Here is a 20,945-nt window from a genome sequence, read left to right as displayed (position 1 = left end):
AGGCATCATTGCAATACTCAACTGTGAAAGAAACTCCATAAAAAGATGAGATAACACAGCATTCAAAAATGACATCACCATCTTCACTATCTGTTTTAACTTTCCAACCCCTCGTAAATCTCAAAGGAAGAAATCTGATACTCTCTCAGCTGAGCTCTCTGTGTCTCCTCCCGCTGGAGCTGGGATTCAACTTATCAGAGCAACCTGTTGGAGCTTCTCTCGTGCCCCACATTGGGCACCAATAAATCTGTCACGGTTTAAAGCTGGGCTGGCTATTAACCAGGTGGCAGATGCTCTCGGTTAACCCTCTCCCCCCCACTAAGGGAAAGGGAAAGGGAAAAGGGAGAGAGACTTATGGGTTGGAAAGTTAAAACAGTTTTAATAAACTATAATAATGAAAAAGAGTATAATAACAATAATAATAGAAATAATCAAATATATACAAATATATACAAAACCAAGACTGAGAGCTTGGAAATCCTCCTCAGGCAGAGTTGCTCCAGAGGCAGGGCCCCTCCCGTCGCCCTCACCGTAAAGAAGTTTTTCCTCATATTTATGTGGAACCTCCTGTGTTCCAGCTTGCACCCATTGCCCCTTGTCCTGTCAAGGGATGTCACTGAGAAGAGCCTGGCTCCATCCTCATGACACCTGCCCTTGACATATTTATAAACATTAATGAGGTCACCCCTCAGTCTCCTCTTCTCTAAGCTAAAGAGACCCAGCTCCCTCAGCCTCTCCTCATAAGGGAGATGTTCCACCCTCTTAATCATCTTCGTGGCTCTGCGCTGGACTCTCTCTAGCAGTTCCCTGTCTTTCTTGAACTGAGGGGCCCAGAACTGGACACAATATTCCAGATACGGCCTCACCAGGGCAGAGTAGAGGGGGAGGAGAACCTCTCTTGACCTGCTAACCACACCCCTTCTAATACACCCCAGGATGCCATTGGCCTTCTTGGCCACAAGGGCACACTGCTGGCTCATGGACATCCTGCTGTCCATTAGGACCCCCAGATCCCTTTCCCCTACGCTGGTCTCCAACAGGTCTGTCCCCAACTTGTACTCATACATGGGGTTGTTCTTGCCCAGATGCAGGACTCTACATTTGCCCTTGTTATATTTCATTAAATTTCTCCCCACCCAACTCTCCAGCCTGTCCAGGTCTCTCTGAATGGCTGCGCAGCCTTCCGGTGCATCAGCCTCTCCTCCCAGTTTTGTGTCATCAGCGAACTTGCTGACAGTGCACTCTATTCCCTCGTCCAAGTCATTAATGAATATATTGAATAGTACTGGTCCCAGTACCGACCCTTGAGGGACTCCACTAGATACAGGCCTCCAACTGGACTCTGTCCCATTGACCACCGCTCTCTGGCTTCTTTCCTTCAGCCAGTTCACAATCCACCTCACTACCCGATCATCCAGACCACACTTCCTCAGTTTAGCTGCGAGGATGCTGTGGGAGACCGTGTCAAACGCTTTACTGAAATCCAGATAGACCACATCCACAGCTTTACCATCATCTATCCACCGGGTTATGTCCTCATAAAAGGCTATCAAGTTGGTTAAGCATGACTTCCCCTTGGTGAAGCCATGTTGACTGCCCCTAATGATCTCCCTATCCTTGATGTGCCTAGAGACAGCACCAAGGACAAGTTGTTCCATCCCCTTTCCGGGGATGGAGGTGAGGCTGACCGGTCTATAGTTATCCGGGTCCTCCTTCTTGCCCTTTTTGAAGATTGGAGTGACATTCGCTTTCCTCCAGTCCTCAGGCACCTCTCCCGTTGCCCACGACTTAGCAAAGATGATGGAGAGTGGCCTAGCAATGACTTCCGCCAGCTCCCTCAGCACCCGTGGGTGCATCCCATCAGGGCCCATGGATTTATGGACGTCCAGATTGCTTAATTGGTCCCTGACCCAGCCCTCATCTACCAAGACAGATTCCTCCTCTATCCTGACTTCTGCTGGGGCCTCAGGGGTCCGGGGTTCCTCAGGACAGCCTCCAGCAGTATAGACAGAGGCAAAGAAGGCATTCAGTAACTCCACCTTCTTTTTATCCTCTGTCTCCAGGGCCCCCACCTCATTCATCAGTGGGCCTACATTGCCTCTAGTGTTGGTTTTACGTGCAATGTATTTGAAGAAGCCCTTTCTGTTGTCCTTGACCTCTCTTGCAAGGTTTAATTCCAAGGAGGCCTTAGCTTTCCTAGTTGCCTCCCTACATCCTCTGACAACAGACTTATATTCCTCCCAAGTGGCCAGCCCCACCTTCCATGATCTGTACACCCTCTTCTTCCACTTGAGTTTGCCCAGCAGTTCCCTGTTTAACCATGCAGGTCTCCTGGTACCCTTCCTTGACTTCCTACCTGTTGGGATGCTCTGATCTTGAGCTCGGAAGAAGCAGTCCTTGAATGCTAACCAACTATCTTGAGCCCCCTTACCTTCTAGTACCCTGTCCCATGGGATTTCCCCTAGCAATTGCTTGAAAAGGCCAAAGTTGGCCCTCCTGAAGTCCAGGGTTGTAATTCTGCTAGCTATTCTGTTCCTGCCACATGAGATCCTGAACTCTACCATCTCATGGTCACTACCACCAAGGCTGCCCTCAACCTTCACTGCTTCAACCAGACCCTCCTTGTTAGTGAGGATAAGATCCAGCAGTGCTCCTCTCCTAGTTGGCTCATCCACCATTTGCATCAGAAAGTTATCATCAATGCACTGGAGGAACCTCCTGGACTGAGGATGGCTGGCTGAGTAGGATTCCCAGCAAATATCAGGGTAGTTGAAATCCCCCATGACAACCAGGCCCTGTAATTGAGAGACTGCTCTCAGCTGCCTGTAGAAGGCCTCATCACCCTCCTCATCCTGATCCGGTGGCCTGTAATAGACACCCACAACAGCATCACCCCTGCCAGCCTGCCCCTTAATTCGCACCCACAAACTCTCAACTCGCTCCTGATCCGCCCCTGGACAGAACTCAATACATTCTAGCTGCTCACTCACATAAAGAGCAGCTCCACCACCTCTCCTTAGTGGCTTGTCTTTCCAGCTTACGCAACTTTAGGAGTCAACTCTTCAGTATTTTGTAGCCAGATTTGTTTATCTGATTCAAATTATTGGCAATGTGAAGATTTGCAAGAGTATCCGTATGGCAGATACAGGTACCCAACACTTGGCTCTGCTTGGCCTAGGGCCAGAGCTGTAGAAAGAGCTGGGGTAACTGCATGCAAGCCAGGTCAAGACCTGAAGAACTGTGTGGTAATTCTAGTGAGGCTGGTCTGTACTGTTTACAGGCACTGGATGATCTGTACCACACAGCTATTCATAGCATGGGTTTACCATGTGAGGTCTCCACAAATTTGGCGAGACAGTGCTGTTAGGTGAATTGCATTTGGTGCAGGCATTGAAATATCCCCATCTAGCTGAAAGCAATAAAAACAGTTTGGGAAGCGATAAACATTCTGGGAAAAGTAACAGAGTCTGATCAAAGTCATGTTGTAATGGTAAAGTGCATGCTATGCTTTCCTTAAAAATCAGGTATTTATATGTGATTGTCCAATTTGGACTTTTTATTTAAATTTGAACCTATGTTTGGAGTACTTTCCTCTTCCGTCATGCAAGACACCCCTTTTAAACTCGGGTCCTCAGCACAAGAAAGGCATGGACCTGTTGGAGCGGGTCCAGAGGAGGGCCACAAAAATGATCAAAAGAATGGAGCACCTCTCCTACGAAGAAAAGCTGAGAGTTGGGCTTGTTCAGCCTGCGGAAGGGAAGGCTCCAGGGAGACATTATTGCAGCCTTTCAGTACTTAAAGGGAACTTATAAGAAAGATGTGGACAGAGTTTTTAGCAGGGCCTGTTGTGATAGCACAAGGGGTAATGGTTTTAAACTAAAAGAGGGTAGATTTAGAACAGATATAAGGAAGAAATTCTTTACTGTGAGGGTAGTGAAACACTGGAACAGGTTGCCCAGAGAGGTGGTAAAATCCCTGGAAAAATTCAAGGTCAGGTAGGACAGGGCTCTGAGCAACCTGATCTAGTTGAAGATGTCCTGCTTACTGCAGGGGGATTGGACTTGATGACCTTTAAAGGTCCCTTCCAACCCAAACTATTCCATGATTCTTTGATTCTAAATACAGTAAGGTATCATCTCAGCTGTAAGAGAAACAAACTTTTTCAAGCATAAATTAGTGATTTGGCTGAAAATCAGAGGTGAAAATAAATATTTGATAAGATTATGATTACTATCTATAAAACTGAGAACTCAGTGAACTGAAGATCATTATATAACTAAGGGGAAAGGAAAGGTCTCCATATGCATTTTATCTTCATTTAAGAAAATGAAATGTAAACTACACTTGAGGCCAGTGGAGGTGAACCTTGGAAATCTGAAATCATTTAAAGGATATTCAGGAAAAGAAATGTGGACTGTTGTATTCGCCTTTACCTGTTGTTTCAGATAGAAAATATGGAAAAATTCACATCAATTCAGCTCTTGCAGATGTATTTTAATGGCACTCACTGACTATATTTCAAAAGCTGTTCAGGCTGGTAATATCCACACAAGGGAGGACAAAAGTTTAACACAGTCATTATAGTGCCAGGCTAGAGCTTCCTTTCCTGAGGGGCACATAGGATGGCCAGCAAAGGCTCCCCCAGATACCTGAAGAAACACTGCTCTGCAGTTCCTCATGATTACATGTCTTTTGTTTTGTATTACTATGGTTATGAATATTATTTCCATGTTCCCCAGGAGGCCTAAGCAAGGATGAAAATCCTATTCTGTACCTCCAAATAGATATTTGGAATGACGACTCCAGTTCCAGAGAACTTTTGAAAAGAGATTGCATCTGAAAGATGAGCAAGGTTGTTTTCAATACTGGTGAGTGAGCGTACTCAAATATGCCTTCACAAATACACTATTATTTAACTCAAACAAGCGTTTTCCAGGCAAATAAAGAAACATGTATATTCACATCAATACAGGGAGGCATAATCTGTCTCCTGCTTCTGAAAATTTGGCTCTATGTACATGGAAGTGGAAAACAACAGCTGTGAAGGAGGGAATTTGGAGTACAAATGAACACCAGACCCAGCTGCAGATTTGCATTCTTTGACATCTGGTGCTGAGTAGACACTGGGGAATTCTGTGACAACAGGAGATTTTATGCATCTGTCAGCTAAATCTAGCATTTCTCTTTGGGACATTTGCATGGATGAGGTTGATCTCAGAGAAATTTTTTAAGCCAGAACAAAATAAAGGAATAGGATTGTATCTGATTTGGACTCTCAATTTGTATGCAGAGCTGGCAGGTTGCATGGAGTTTGCCTTGAATTGGGATTGCACATCTGTTCTGCAAGAATTTGCAAGATAGCTTCCACAAAACACCAAGATGTTTGATTTCAGAAGGGTTATGTCTTGGGGCTACATTATAGCCTTTTGGTGCATAATAAAAAAGGTTAAGAGTGTGTGTGCATGAGTGTGTGTGTATGTGGGGAATTCAATTAAAGGAGAAAGACCAATACAGTTTAAAAAAAGGAATTTTCAACACTTCTCTGAAGGTTATTGGAATATCACAATAAACCCAGATAGTCAAGGAAAGGAAGGGTTGTGACCGTAAAACATAGTCCCTTGAAGTAGAATAATTCTGCCCTTACCTTCATAATTTTACCTCATTCCAGTACAGCTGATTTTTTTTTTGAGATGAGAAAAAGTCTTATGCCAAGCCAGTTTGTATCACCATGGTTTACATGCAAAAAAAAGGAACAAAAGTTTGAGCACCGAAGACATTACACATCATTATACATTGTAAATCCTCATGGGCTCTCTTTAGGATTATCACTATATATTGTTGGACACTACATATTGTAAAACATCATCGCAAAATGAAATTAGATCACTAATTCATGGAATTTGATTTTAATCTCTACTGCACAGTAACAATGTCATTCTTAAGAAGGGAGCTACTTAATTTGGTTTTAAGTGGTTTCTTCTTTATATGCCACCAGGATAAACACCGGCTTCACAGGAAAGCATTTAACCTCTCTTCCTCATAACCCTGGCCAGTCAAGGGTGGGTGTAGGCTGAAGCCGGATAGAGATGCTGTGAAATCTGTGGCTGTGACCTTCCCGCCTCAGACATCTGAGAGTGCACACTGTGCAGCAGACAGTGCTAACGAAGACTGCCCTTTCCTGATTTACTCATGCTTCACAGTCCCTTCTACGGTATATTGCATAATCTGGGATGATGTAAAAATGATTGGCAGTGCAGAAGACGAAATAAGCCTTCCGCCTTCCTTCCTCATCTTCCTCTCAGGCTGCTTGAATTGCATTTCTTTTGGGATGACCCTTGTTCCAAGTGATTCCTGCACCAAAATGAATGCAAAGAGCTTTTTACAGCTGCTGATTGTAGACCATGTATGTGGACTCCTCAGATTATCCGTCAACAGGACCATTTTAATAGTGTTGCCTAGTCCCCGTTATCTGCACAGACTAATCAAATTTGAGCCATTTTCAGATACAGTGATTTAACAAGGTCTTGTGTTAGAAATTTTTTTTTTTTTATGAAAAGTGCTATCATGCCTTTGCCATGTGTATGTGAAGAACTACCCTGAACTGCTTTGGCTGCCAGTTCTCTCTTTCCAAAGTAATCTCTGTGCTACACACGTGGTAGCAAATGTTTCTGTAATACAGCCCCTGACTCCTTTAATTACAGCTTATGATTGCATGAAGGATAAAAAGCAAGTAAAGCTCTTAAATATACCCTATTAATGACAGCTATAAATGTACACATTACTTTAGCAGTGCTGTAATGGAGTCTGGTATGCTGAATAAAGGTTCAGAGTTTTCTAAAAATACACTCCTGTAACTTTGAAAGCGACACAGGTGGAAGTTTACCCTGAGAAAACAGGCTTGGTTGACAACTCATGGCTGACAAATGGTAAAACCCAATTTCTGAGAAATTTTTGGTTATAAATCAGGCATGAGAGAAACCTTCTTCCCTTGAGATGATATTGCCAGTTTTTGCCCTGGATATAGATGCAGCTTCTTAAAGACAGAATGTATTTACAGCCTATAAGATACCTGCTATTTTTAGTAATGCCTCTCAACAAACAAATAGAAATTTTCATTTATATTATGTCTGTGTGTTGTGTGTGTCCACACATGTGGATGCAGCCCTTGCACAACCTGTGTGCATGGCCACAATAGGTAGTATTCTAGTCGTGTAAATAATTAAGTCCAGGCTCATCCTAACACGCAAGCCCCAGGGTGTGCACCCGTCAACTTTTCTAAAAGTGGAGCACTAGATTACAACACTGACACGCCTAAGAAAGGGACTGACATTAACCTCGTGCTAGATTTAAATCTTTCCAGGCAGTCTGTTTTGAATTTCCAAATGTGCCGTACTGTCCTAATGAGTTAATTCATTTGGTATCCATTTCCTCTGTCAGCTGCTTTTGGGAAATAAACCATGCATTGTTATCTTAGCCTTGTCCATCCTATTAATGGTTTCGGAAATGCAGCTGAAGATTATCCGGAGTTTTCTATGGCAGAGGTCGACCTGTGGCAATGGGACAATGATCAATCACATCTTGAAGGAGTCACAAAATGCTTATTAATTTTATTTTCTGTCTGCAACATAGTATTTACAAAACCTTTTCCTCCATTCATGAAGACGGGCAAAACCAAAAGTGTAATCTCAAGAATTTTACAAACATGTCCATTTCAGTGCATAAATGTCATCCACCCAATGAAGTTGGATATACCAATATACTACAAATGCCACATTTACCAGCAGCAGCACATTGGAAGTCTTCTCTATTCCCTTCTTGTTTGGTTGTAGAGATTAAATTGACAACACCATAACAATTTGTTAACTGGTCCTGCCTGAGTTTAGAAAACTGTCTACATTTAGCCCACACCCAGGGCTAAATAACAACAGTTTTTCTCTCACCCAGTGTCCCTTCCCTGACCAAGGAAGGGAATTGGGAAAAGGAGTGAGACTCATGGGTTAAAATTAAACAGATTTAATAAAATAAAGAAATCAATATCAATGCTAATACAAAACACACAAAATTATACTTAGTTACAAAGTTGCAGCAAGCTAGTCCAGTAATAACAATCATTAGGAATGGTAAAGAGGAAAGCTAGAAGAGAAGAGAGCAAAAAGACCCCACCTCTCCCCAGCAAGCCCTCTCTTCTATAGTGAATGTGATGTTAATGATACAGAATACACCTGTGGGCCAGCCAGGGTCAGCTGCCCTGGCTTTCACTGCTAAGGGCCTTGATCACCATGGCTGGCCACAAACTGAAACCAAATCCCTATGAAACCAGGACAAAACAAAACTAGCTGGGGCGCCCCTGATTCCTCCTTAAGAGCTGGAAAAACTCCCAGGAGCTTTCTCTGCTCTTTCCAATCCCTCCACCACTTCCAGAAACTCCCATTTTTGCTTTGCACATCTTCCTCAGTTTCCTAGCAAGCATTTCCTATGATTATTCCAGCAACTAATTTTTAGAAATGCCTAGACATCTTTGATCCCTGGTGTTCTGGCTGTGTTGCCCGTGTCAGCTTTTTGCACTGTGCTGTGTGCTACCCCACTGCGGCACACAGTATAGCATTACTCGTGCCCATACTCTCCCTTCTCTCCAACCACAATTAGATCGTCTCAAAATATCTGTACTTCTCAGAGGCTCTAGATCTTATGTGAGGGTTCACAGATTAATTTAGCACAACTAGTTTACCTTGGGATTTAAACAAGCTAATTTAACAGCCCTGAATCTTTCTGGCTGTCCCTTTGCTGAAGTCCTATGCTTCCCATAGGATTTGCAGGAATAAAGAGTATATAAAAAGAAAAAGCAGCATGAAATTCTTAGCCTTTCAGCCCTTCATTTCCCTGTGACTTTCAGACAGCTCTGTCTTTCACGCTGGAGAGACTCAGAGGTGCTTTTTAATGAGAAACAGATTGAACGTGCAGGTTTTCATTGATGTCAGTGCAAGTGAAGTTCACCTCTCTGAAGAAATCCCCGAATAGTCTAACGCACAGTGCCTGGCATAGTCAGGACCTGGTACTCGAGTCTGTTCTCTCCTGCACTTCCGTTCTCCTCAGCAGGTGGTGGAAAGACCTCTTTATTTTCCCTTATTATGTTTTTAAGAGTTGCAAATGATTTTGACCATTCTAGCCCTACTCAAACTTAAGCCACTGAAGTGGAGCCCTGAGATGCCCTTTAATCCTGAACGGAGAGCTGAGCGGGAGCAGAAGCTTACATGATAGTGGGGAAATCTGAATTCTCTGCAGCCGCATGTGGCATTGTCTGAACACAATCCTCACCAGCACTGCAGTAACGCACAAATCTGAGCTGGTCTGAACAACTTGCACCTTGCACACATCTGAATTTCCATTTTCCCAGTGTTTCACAGTGAGTGTAAAAAACCCCTCCCTCGGAGGTGCTGGTGACTCTTGGGTGGCCCCGCGTGCCTAGGGTGGGCTGCATGTGCCTGGCTGTTTGCTGGTGTTTGTGGGTAGGTCATACTTTCCTTGGTGTTGAAAAGCTGCAGCTGCACATCTGCAAGATACTCTAGGGAGAGATGGACCACAGTTTGATTTTCATAAATAGCCTCTCAAATCCAAGATTTACGAAATGCTTTTACTTAAATTCCATCCCTATTTTTATAACTTAGTTCAATTTTAACAACAACAACGAAGTCCTATATTCTCTGTAATGTAAATTGGTGCAGTCCCACTGAAGTCTGTGGAACTGCATCAAATATTCTGTCAGATAATTTGGCCCATGAAGGGGAAAGAAGCCGCAATGATACTATGCTCTCAACATGAACATTCATTTTCCTTATTGCCTATACCAAGAGATCATTTTGTCTAGCAAGAACTCCAACTGCAATTTTTACTATCAAGAATATTGCTTTTAAATAGAAAAATAAAAAGTAAACTATGATAATTTTCAATAACTATACTACTATAGCCTTAATTTTCAAGGAAAAACATTACCAAATTCAATTTCAGATAACGTTCTATTATGTGCAAACCACTGTTGATATAATAACTTCTATTTTAGCTTGCTAGTAAAGAGAGGAACAATGTAACCCATTTAAAAACTGACTCACAGAAAAATATTAGCAAGCCATTTATCATTTCTATTTCATTTTGTTGATAAGAACCATTTGATAGAAACATTTCTTTGTTACAAAACTAACAGCAGCATAGGATGTATTTTACCACAACACATGCACTTTGGAATGATACTGAGAAATGGGCTTTCTGGTTGTTGCTAGTTGTTTGGAAAAGAAACTCAAAAAGGAAAACACACACCTTTGAATTGCTCAGTAGATGGAGCCTACATTTTTAGAAATCTCTGATTAATGGGCAAATCCCACTCAAACAACTGGTGTGCTGCAATGGCTGGATATAGGCTCTTTGGGAAGGACAGGAGGGGATAGCGAGGAGGGACAGTTGCCCTGTATCTGAGAGAGAAGCAGGGATGCATGGAGCTCTGCCATGAGCCAGCTGAGAGCTTATGGTTCTGAGCTGGCTGGCAGACCAACATTGATGGCATTGGTGTGGGTGTCTGCTACAGACTGCCTGATCAGGTAGAATAAGCAGATCAGGCTTCCTTCAGACAACCGGACGAAATTTCGTGTTCACTGGCCCAGGTGCTCACACAAGCCTTCAACAACCCTGATATCTTTTGGAAGGGCAACACAGCAGGGCAAAAGCAATCCAGGAGGTTTCTGGAGTGCACTGATGACAATTATCTGTCACAGGTGGTTGAGGAGATGAAGAGGGGAGATGCTCTGCAGGGCTTGATTTTTGCAAAGAAGAACTGATTGGAAACGTGAAGGTCAGGGGCAGCTCTGGCCACCTTGACCATGGGATGGTGAAGCTCAGGATCCGGAGAGAAGGCAAATAGCAGGTTAACAACCCTGGATATCAGGAAAGCAAACATTGGCCTGTTGAGGGACCTGTTTGGAAGAATTCCACGTGAGATCATCTTAAAGAAGAGAGGAGGAGACCACAAGAACTGGCTGATTTTCAAGGATCACCTCCTCCAGACTCAAGAGTGGTCCATCCCCACATGCTAGAAGTCAAGCAAAAGTAGCAGGAGGCCTGCATGGATGAACAAGAAGCTCTTGACAAAACTCAAAGATAGAAAAAGAAACATTCAAGAGGTGGAAGCAGGGTTAGGTGATATAGGAGAAACATAGAGACACTGCCCAAGGATACAGGGATCCAGTTAGGAAAGTTAAAGCCTGCCTGGAGTTGAATCTGGTGACAGATGTGAAGGGCAACAAGAGAGGTTTCTATAGGTACATCAGCAGCAAAAGGGAGATGAGGGAAAATATGTGCCCACCACTGAATGAGTCAGGGGACCGGATGACACAGAAAAGGCCAATATAATCAATGCCCTTTTCTCATTGGTCTTTAATATTAAGACTAACTTCAGGAATCCCAGGCCCCTGAGACCCACAGGAATATCTGGAACGAGGAAGAATTACCATTGTTGGAGGAGGACCAGGTTAGGGAATACTTACACAACTTGGATACACACAAGTCCATGGGACCTGATGAGATGCAACCACAAGTGCTGAGGCAGCTAGCTGATGTCACTGCAAGGCCACTCTCAATAATCTTTGAAAGGTCATGGCAATCAGGGAAGTTTCCTGAGGACTGGAAAAAAGCAAATGCCACTCCTTTCTTCAAGAAGGGACTACAGGCTGGTCAGTCTTACCTTAGTCCTTGGGGAGGAGATGGAGCAAATAATCCTGGATGCCATTTGCAAACACATGAAGTACAAGAGGTGATTAGGAGTAGTCAGCATGGGTCTAGGAAGGGAAAATCATTCTTGACCAACCTGGTAGCCTTCTATGACAAAATGACTAGTCTGGTGCATGAGGGGAGAGCAGTGGATGTTGTTTATCCTGAGTTTAGCAAGCTTTTTGACACTGTCTGCCATGACATCTTCACTGGCAAACTGATGAAGTACAGACTAGGTAAGAGGACAGTGAGCTGGACTGAAAATTGGCTGAACTGCTGGGCTGAAAGGATTGTGATCAGCCACACAAAGTCCACCTGGAGGTCAATCACCAGAGGTGTACACTGGGGGTCAATACTGAGGCCAACACTGTTCAACATCTTTCTAAGTTACCTAGATGGTGGGACAGAGTGCACCCTTAGCAGGTTTGCAGATGATACAAAACTGGGAGGAGTGGCTGCTTCACCAGATGTTTGTGCTGCCATCCAGAGGAACCTTGACAGGCTGGAGAAATGGGCTGACAGGAACCTCATGAAGTTCAACAAAAGGAAATGCCAAGTCCTGCCCCAGGAGAGGAACAACTCCAGATACCAGGTAGTAGGGTCAACCAGCTGGAAAGCATCGTGAACAAAAAGGACCTGGGGACCTGGTGGACACCAGATTGAACACAAGCCAGAAATGCACCCATGCAATGAAGAAGGCCAACAGCCGCCTGGGCTGCATTAGGAGGAATGTTGCCAGCAGACTGAGGGACATGATCGTGTCCCTCTACTCTGCACTAGTGAGGCCACACCTGGAGTACTGTGTCCAGTTCTGTGCTCCCCAGAATAAGAGAGACATAGATATACTGGAAAGAGTCCAGCATAGGGACATGAAGACAATTTAGAGACCAGAGCATTTCTCCCATGAGGAAAGCTGAGAGCTGGGACTGTTCAGCCAGAAGAGAAGGCTCAGGAGGATCTCATCAATGTGAATAAATACCCGATGGAGGCAAGTAGAGAGGATGGAGCCAGGCTCTTTTCAGTGGCGCCCTGTGACAGGACTAGGGGCAATAGGGCAATTGAAATACAGGAAATCCCACTTGAATATTAGAAAAAACTTTTTTTACTCTGGAGGTGGTGAAACACTGGCACAGATTGCCCAGAGAGGTGGTGGAGTCTCCATCCTTGGAGGTACTCAAAACCCAGCGGGACATGGCCTTGAGCAATCTTAAGCAAGGTCAGCTAAAGACCCTGCTTTGAGCAGGGCATTTGGACTAGATGATCTCTAGAGGTGCTTTCCAACCTCAGCCATGCGGTGAAATCACTGCTTATATGATTTTAAAAATTACATAATTAAAAGCTTCCTTCTCTGTAGGAAGCCCCATGTTATAGTCATGGATACAATCATGCTTTGCTTGTGTTAATAAGTTCTATTAGAAAGAAATCCCATATAAACCTGTGGGATGTAGGTGCACACAGGATCCTGACATCCAAACAGAGAGACAGCAGGGACCTTTTGGTACCTGATTATGGGGAAGATGGTGGACGCTTTGCCTCTCCTCACCAGCTGCGGTCCTTAGGGTCTGGGCTGTCCCATCCCCAGGTAAGGAGCACAGTGAGCATCACGACCTTGGTCCGTCCAGTGTGCTGGAGAGGAGGAGCGAGCTGCTGGTGGGGGACAGCTGGCTGTGCTGGCACTGCGGCAGCTGGGGAGACCTTCTCTCAAGGAGAACCCTCAGCTGATTTTTCCAGCCTACTTTCTAGACCTATTGTGCTGATCCCACAAAGCACAAAGGGAATAGAGCAGGGCTGGGAATATGTGTGAAAAAATACCTCCCCCAGCCTTTTAGGTACTGAACAGAAAGAATATGTAACAGCATGACTTTTGCACCAATTCCACAGAGATAAAACCGCTTCTGAAAGCAGTTTTTGGTTGTTCAGGAAAACTCATTTTCTTCCCAGGTTTGAATTAGACAAGGTCATTTTATATTTTTTTCAGATTCCTATTATTGTTATAATTATTATCATCAATGAATTATTTTGAACATCAAGCATATGGAGCAAACTATCCTTTTCTTTTTTACCTCATCCTTTCAATAGTAAGGTTTGGCCTGCATTTTTAACAAATGAGGAACCACCACTTACTCTATTTAGGATTAATGCATTCATGAGTCTTATTTTCAGTGGCTATGAGGGAAAGACAACATTTTAAAGCAAATCAAGGTAGTTGATATCTTCCTTAATGCATTTTTAATGTATGAGACATGGTAAGGACCAGAAAATCATTCTGTGCTCTGCAATGCAATTTGACAACAAAAAAAATAAAAAACAAAGAAAGATAAAAACAAGCTAACAGAACGTATGGAAGAGGGAAAGATTCAGCCATGCTATTAGTCTCCAGTTAGATAATTTTATTGGGATTTCCAGCATATGATGAATGAACATGTGGGGGGATGAGGATGTTGTGATATTAATAAGAACGTAATTCCATATGAAACTGTCTTGTGATTTATAGCTAATAATATTACTAAAATGAGGATAATGAAGGCAATCAATCCTATATAATCTTTTTTTTGTAAATCTGATTCTCAAAGCATTTCTGATCAAAAAAGGACAGATTTGTCTTCTCCTCCCAGTGATCCCTGCTGATGTGAGAAGTCCCACTGAAATCAATTGACAAGCAGTCTGGGGAGTAAATAAAACTCTGTGGATGCGCTGCTGTTCTGCCTTGCCTCTGTAGTTCCTCTCTCATGACAATGTCCTTAGAGCCACATTTTCTTTGAGTAAAAAAACTGCTACAGTGCATCTGGAGTGCAGTTACAGATCTTACTGGTGTACTAATAAACTCTAGCTGCTATGAAAGTTACCTTTGGTCTTCCTGACTTGGGTACTGATCACAAAGGCTTTTGCTGTGCTATACCAGTCTTCCCAGACCTTTGGGTATTTATGCAATTAGCTGGTCTGCACTGCACCCCACACTGCTTGGTTTCACTGGCATTAGCGCTGGAATAAACTAAAGTAAGGCAAGCTTCATTGTATTTACCCATTCTGTAGGAACACTGCAGACTGCAGTGTATCTCCACTTCCCACTGTCGTATTTTCCCACTCCAGCCTGCCTTCATCTAAGTAACCAAAATTCAGCTTCAGTGAGATTTGTCAGAGCCCTGAAAACTTACAGATGGACACTTTTTCCCCTCTTTGTGTTCCTTGCCTGTTTCATTACCCATTTTCCTGGGAAGGGACAATGTGATTTAGAATATGTATCTTTACAGCATTTGGAAGAACACCTATCTCTTCAGAGAAATGTCATGGGATATATTTAAAACCACAGACATTTAAGAAATACTGGAAGTACTTTTACTTTTTTTGCTTCAAGTACAGAACTCATAGTTCTCCTTACAAGGGAATGTCTACAATGAAATTACTAATCTTGTGAATAATTCTGTGGATACTAATGTGTGACCACCATTCTTGGTAGACTGTGAAGAGAAGCTCCCCCACATATTTATCTCCTCAAGCCCAACGCCTTCCTCTCTAGGATTCTGGAAATGGGCATTCAAGCAGGAGTTGCTGTCTCTATCACCATGCTCATTTAAGTTATGGGCAATAACCTTTTTGATGTCAGTGAGGCAGGATAAGATCTTGTGTAAACAGCCAGCACTCACATCTCTCCTCACTTCAAGAACCTTGCTGATACCTTATTTAACACCTTATATGACCACCCACACCCAAATACGTGAGTAGGCATAGATATATGACAGCAAGGAGGTATGATGGTGAAGAAAAGGATGTGAATATAAAGTTGGATTAAAGGTATGGCATTGTGGACATGATCATATCACCTGTTTTTCTGTGCAAGGCTTTTTTCTGGATCTCAGTTCCAAGCAGCTGCTGAGGCTAGTGGCACGAGGAGATTATGGGCAAAAATCATTTGTAATATCAGATGCTCGAAATAGCTGAAGTCTTATCTGAACTTGGTGAGAACAGTCGGAGATATGACATGGACTGGAGAAACACCAGCGACACAGCAAACAAGGGAATGAGTACTGTTTTTCAGAAGAAAAATAGTTGATTATATTTTATCAGAAAACAAAAGATTTTAGTTAGAGCCCTGACTGGTTATTTGTGTTTGAGGTTACTTATGAAAACCACTTACCACAGAGCAGATTAGATCCTAGCACTGTTGTGCTGTCAGCACTGTAAATTCATTAATGCTTCACTGAACTGTTCTAATGCCATTAGACTGCCCCATGTCACATGTGTTGTGTCTATGAATGCTCTCTTTGTCTCCCTGCTTAGCATGGAAGGTGAAAGGCACTGGAATTCAACTGATTTTTCAAGCCAAGAATCTTTGCAATCATAAATAAAATAAGTCCCTTCAGCTGAACATTCATTGCCTTCTTTCTCACATGGAAACAGATGTCAACACAAGAAGAAAGCAGCTGCAGAGTGCCTCTATCAGCTGCTTTTGAAGGAAAACAGGAAGTGAGTAAGTCACTGGGAGATGTGTCCTAGGGATTTTTAGACAGACACTTGTAACTTCTAGATACATTTCTGCTAATGAAGGTGTGAGACACCAGCTCTTTGGAAGTTACAGCATGCATTGTTGCACTCTCATCAACTCTGATGGATGCAGTTTATATGGGAGTATAATTTAAACATGAGGATATAAGGAATGATTTGTTAAATTACCAGAGAAAGTACTTATGAAAAAAGGCCTAATCCTAGAAAAAACATCTGCCTTAATTGGATGCTATTAAAGCTACAAAATTTCTTATAAGCTGGAATCCCCCAAATGGATACTCTCCATACATTGCATCACTGTCTGAATCTGCATATAAATATCCTGAAGTAGTAGTACTAAAATATGATCATTTGTGACAAACAGTTTCTTAGCTCCTGAACCTAATGAAGGCCACAATCTGATTGTTGCCAATCATATTATTGCTATTAAAGTGAACCGCAACGTAATCTGAGAGTATGTTATGTTTGGGTGTGTGGTGAGATTTCAGTACTGCCATTTTCCCTCTATGCAATCCAACTCTCACACAAAACATTGTCCTTTTTCAATAAGGGCAAGATTAGACCCAATACGATCCATAGTCTCTACAAGATGCCAGACTGAGATGAGTAGAAAGGAATAAACAGCGCCATTGCCTCCCTTCCCTCTCTTTCCACATCTATCAAGCAGAGCTGGTTTGATGTGGGTGCAAACACGCTATTCTTTGTAAAGAGCTGGCACAATTTGCCCTCATTAGCAGAGCATGCCCACTTTTTCTGCCACTCTTGCAGTACCTCATTTTAAACACCACACCAGAGGGATTTTGTAGAGTCTCTGGGATTTTAACTACAAAAGGAGAAGTTATTCTTATGAATTCCTGCAGCTTCCTGGGCTTGATGCACTGCCTGGCTTGGCATTGCTTTCACTTTCCCCATAACACTGAAAAAGCACTAGCCCTCTTGTCACAGAACAACTTGCTTCAATGCCCTATGCTATCAAAGAAGCTCTGTGATAAACAAGCTTTTAATTTTGTATTTCCACACTTTTACTTCGAAATTTGCAACTTGACAAAGATGTGTGTCAATGACTGTGCCAAAAGCTCAGCCCCGAACAGAGACGCAAAAAGAAGTGTGAGGGTAGGGGAGAAAGTGCTCACAGGAAGCTCACAGAAGAATCGTACTTTTAGAAGCTTTGTAGATGCTTTGGTTTAGTGCCATCAGTCTTACTGCTACAGGCCTTCCACTTATTGCTAATGCAGACAGTCCAGGAAAAGTCCCAAGAAACTATAAATGATGTCTTTCAACCTGAAAAGTATCTTCTGCCTCCCTGAATTTCAAGGAGGGATCTGCCAAAGCCAAAAACGTGCAGGGACTCACGAGGAGCCTTGCACTTTCATATGATAAGGTCTCTCTGGAATGAACTGTTCTTTAATCAAAGTATATAGGTAGCCAAATCTCATGGAGCATCAGATTTTCAGCAAAAAGCCCTGCTGGCTCCTTCAATATGACACCAGCCCAAGCGTGTTGGGTAGAACTGCTGGAGATGGGCCATCTTCTGCGTGCAGGGAATACCTGGTGCTCGAATGTATGTTAACACACCCAAGACAGGGATTTTCAGTGCCAAAATGAGGTTTTAAGTGCTAAACAGGGATAATAATGATAGAATTTAGGAGAATTTCAGTTAGCTATAAGAAATACCAATCCACAGCCGGGAGCCAAAAATAAGCTATTTCAGAGAAAGTGCTTACACACAGTTGAGCAGTTCAGGAAGAGCACAGGAACATAAATAGCAGAGGACCTTTTCTGCTTATCTGACAGTTGTCTTGTTCCCTGAAACCTTCACAATAATTCTTAGGTACCGCAGTGTCTCCAGGTGCTCTTCCTCTGCCCCTTTTCCAGATGAAGGGAGGCTGAGCTGATCTGCTCTGCTGATGCAGATACAACAAAGAACACTACGGTGCGAACTAACTCCCTTCCTGTGGAACAAACATTAGGAAGCAGCTGAAGAGATATTTAAGACTCCTATGTTACAGTGTAAACCAGAAAATGCCTGTTTTCAGATTCTTAAACAGGAGGGTGGAGACTGTGAAATACAACATCTTATAGGAAAAAAATTAAAAAGGCTTATATCAAACTCTTCTTTTTAGTGAAGAGGTCTTCTCTGATGCCTTTTTTCCCCTCTTTCATATAAAACTGCTGTATATGGATGTATTGCAGGACCTTGATAAAATATTAGAGCCACTGGTTAACTTACTGCGTGGAAATCTGGCTCCTTTTGGGCAAAGATTTCATATTCAGTGTGTGAAAGGATTTCTTTTTTTAATGGCAACTGTGCACTTCTGAATATCAACATTTCTGTGTCCGTGTGAGATGTCAGCTTTTTAGGTTTGGGATACAAAGATAAATCCCTTTACTGATCCTTTTTACAACACATCTAATCTAAGGCAGGTATGACTACATTATTTTTGATGATATTATCACCCTGGAAGAATACTAATTCAAGAAATCAGTGTTCAGTGTTCCTACCCCAAACTTTTAAATTAGGACAAAATCAGTTGCTTCTTCCTAGTTATCTACATTGAAACATGATTAATGAGTGGTAAAATCTAAATCTGAATGGAAACATCTCCTGTTCCTAGGTTCCAGTTGAACCGTTTTGAATTGCAAAGCTGAGGATATGAGCTAAGAGTCTTTCTAGCAGCATTACAGTGTTATCTCACACTGTCCTCTATCTTTTATTGCCTGGTCTCCCTTTAAATACTTGCTCCTTCATAATTATTATCTACAGTTGACCACTGGACTTTGAAACTGCAAACTGCTTTCCATATCTCTTGCTTCCTGCTGTATATACTTTGAAATCATACAGTTTGTTTTCTGTCGCTAAGATTACAAGTGACATGACTTGAGAGGAAAAAGGTAGACAAAATTGAATGAAAATAGGGAGCCCTTTAATTGCTATACAATGTGACAAAGTGTCACAACTCTGCAACTGAAAAAAAAAGTGCAGCTGTACTTAGAATCTGGTGCTGTTCCAGCACCAGAATAGAATAGAAAAAATAATTAGAAATAAAAACTGTAATAAGTGGAAAAAGGAGTAAATAAATATTAATATGAAGTAGAAATTGTGGACTATAAAAATATTAATGAACACTTCAGGGAAAAATCCATAACTAGGTTTCACACAAATAAGTAACAATTTTCTAACTACATTAGGAAGAAAAGAAACCCAAAGTCAATTACCGGCTGAGACTGTGCATTTGTTAATGATGATAAACAAATAAAATATTCATAAATACTTTGGGGGTTCCATGTTTAGAGAGGAGTCTGATGTGCTTCCATCATGTGTGAATAAAGAATTTTGCAGTTTATTAATAGCTAAGTGGTATTATACAATATCATAAAACTTAGAATTTTCAAATCTGATTTAAATCTATGTACTCACACCTTACAGTTCTACAAGAATTGGCTGAACAGAACTTCAGTCTTTTCTGTAAATTCTTAACAAATCCAGGAAAATGTTACAAGACTTAAAGAATTTTAACATTATGTAAATATTAAGGAAAAAAAGATAAATGAGATAAATAATAATGAGATAAATGAGATGATACTCTGCTCTCGTGAGACCCCACCTGGAGTACTCCATCCAGCTTTGGGGGCCCCAACATAAGAAGGACACGGACCTGTTGGAAGATGACCAGAGGGCTGGAGTACCTCTTCTACGAAGACAGGCTGAGAGAGTTGTGTCTGTTTAGCCTGGAGAAGAGAAGGCTCTGGGAGGACCTTATAGCAGCCTTCCAGTACCTGAAGGGGGCCTACGGGAAAGCTGGAGAGGGGCTTTTTACAAGGGCATGTAGTGATAGGACGAGGGGGAACGGTTTCAAACTGAAAGAGGGTAGATTCAGATTAGATATTAGGACGAAATTCTTTCCTGTGAGGGTGGTGAGACACTGGAACAGGTTGCCCAGAGAAGATGTGGCTGCCCCCTCCCTGGCAGCGTTCAAGGCTAGGTAAAATGGGGCTTTGAGCAACCTGGTCTAGTGGAAGGTGTCCCTGCCCGTGTCAGGGGGGTTGGAACTAGATGATCTTCAAAGTCTCTTCCAACTTCAAAGTCTCTTCCAACCCAAACCATTCTATGATTCTTTGATTCAATAATCTAGGTAATTATTGTCTGGTTAGCCTGGCAGCAGTACCAGGAAAAATACGGAAAATATTGATAGGGATTACAGTCATAAAAGCTTGATGAAGAGGAATATAATTAATGCTAGTGACAATAGTTTTACTGAAAGTATGTCTTGTCAAACAAACATAGGTAATGAGATTACAGATTTTTATGAGGCATGAGATTTACTAGTGTACAAGATTCTGATTAAAAATGAGCACTAGGACTCATTCAAATGAATGGCATTTTAGGTCAACTAAATGTAAAATGATAATGCAGGCTGTGTCCACATTCTGTAGACTGGCTCCTGGTTACCCTGACTCAGAAAGAGGATTTAATGTTTACATTAAACAGCAGCAGAACAAGAGCTCCAATATCCAATTTAACAGCAAAAAAAGAATAATGTGAATCTTCAATGTGCAGATAAAAAAGAAATGAAAGAGAACACAGAGGTCAAAACAAGAGCTACACAGGAGAACTCTGGTGTCTGTATTTTTAATGTGAAAAATAGGAAAATGTGCAGAAAAAAGCTAAAAACAAGACATCCTGGTCT

Source organism: Nyctibius grandis, chromosome 3 (assembly GCF_013368605.1).
Source record: "Nyctibius grandis isolate bNycGra1 chromosome 3, bNycGra1.pri, whole genome shotgun sequence".
Lineage (NCBI taxonomy): Eukaryota > Metazoa > Chordata > Aves > Nyctibiiformes > Nyctibiidae > Nyctibius > Nyctibius grandis.
This window is presented reverse-complemented; position numbering follows the sequence as displayed.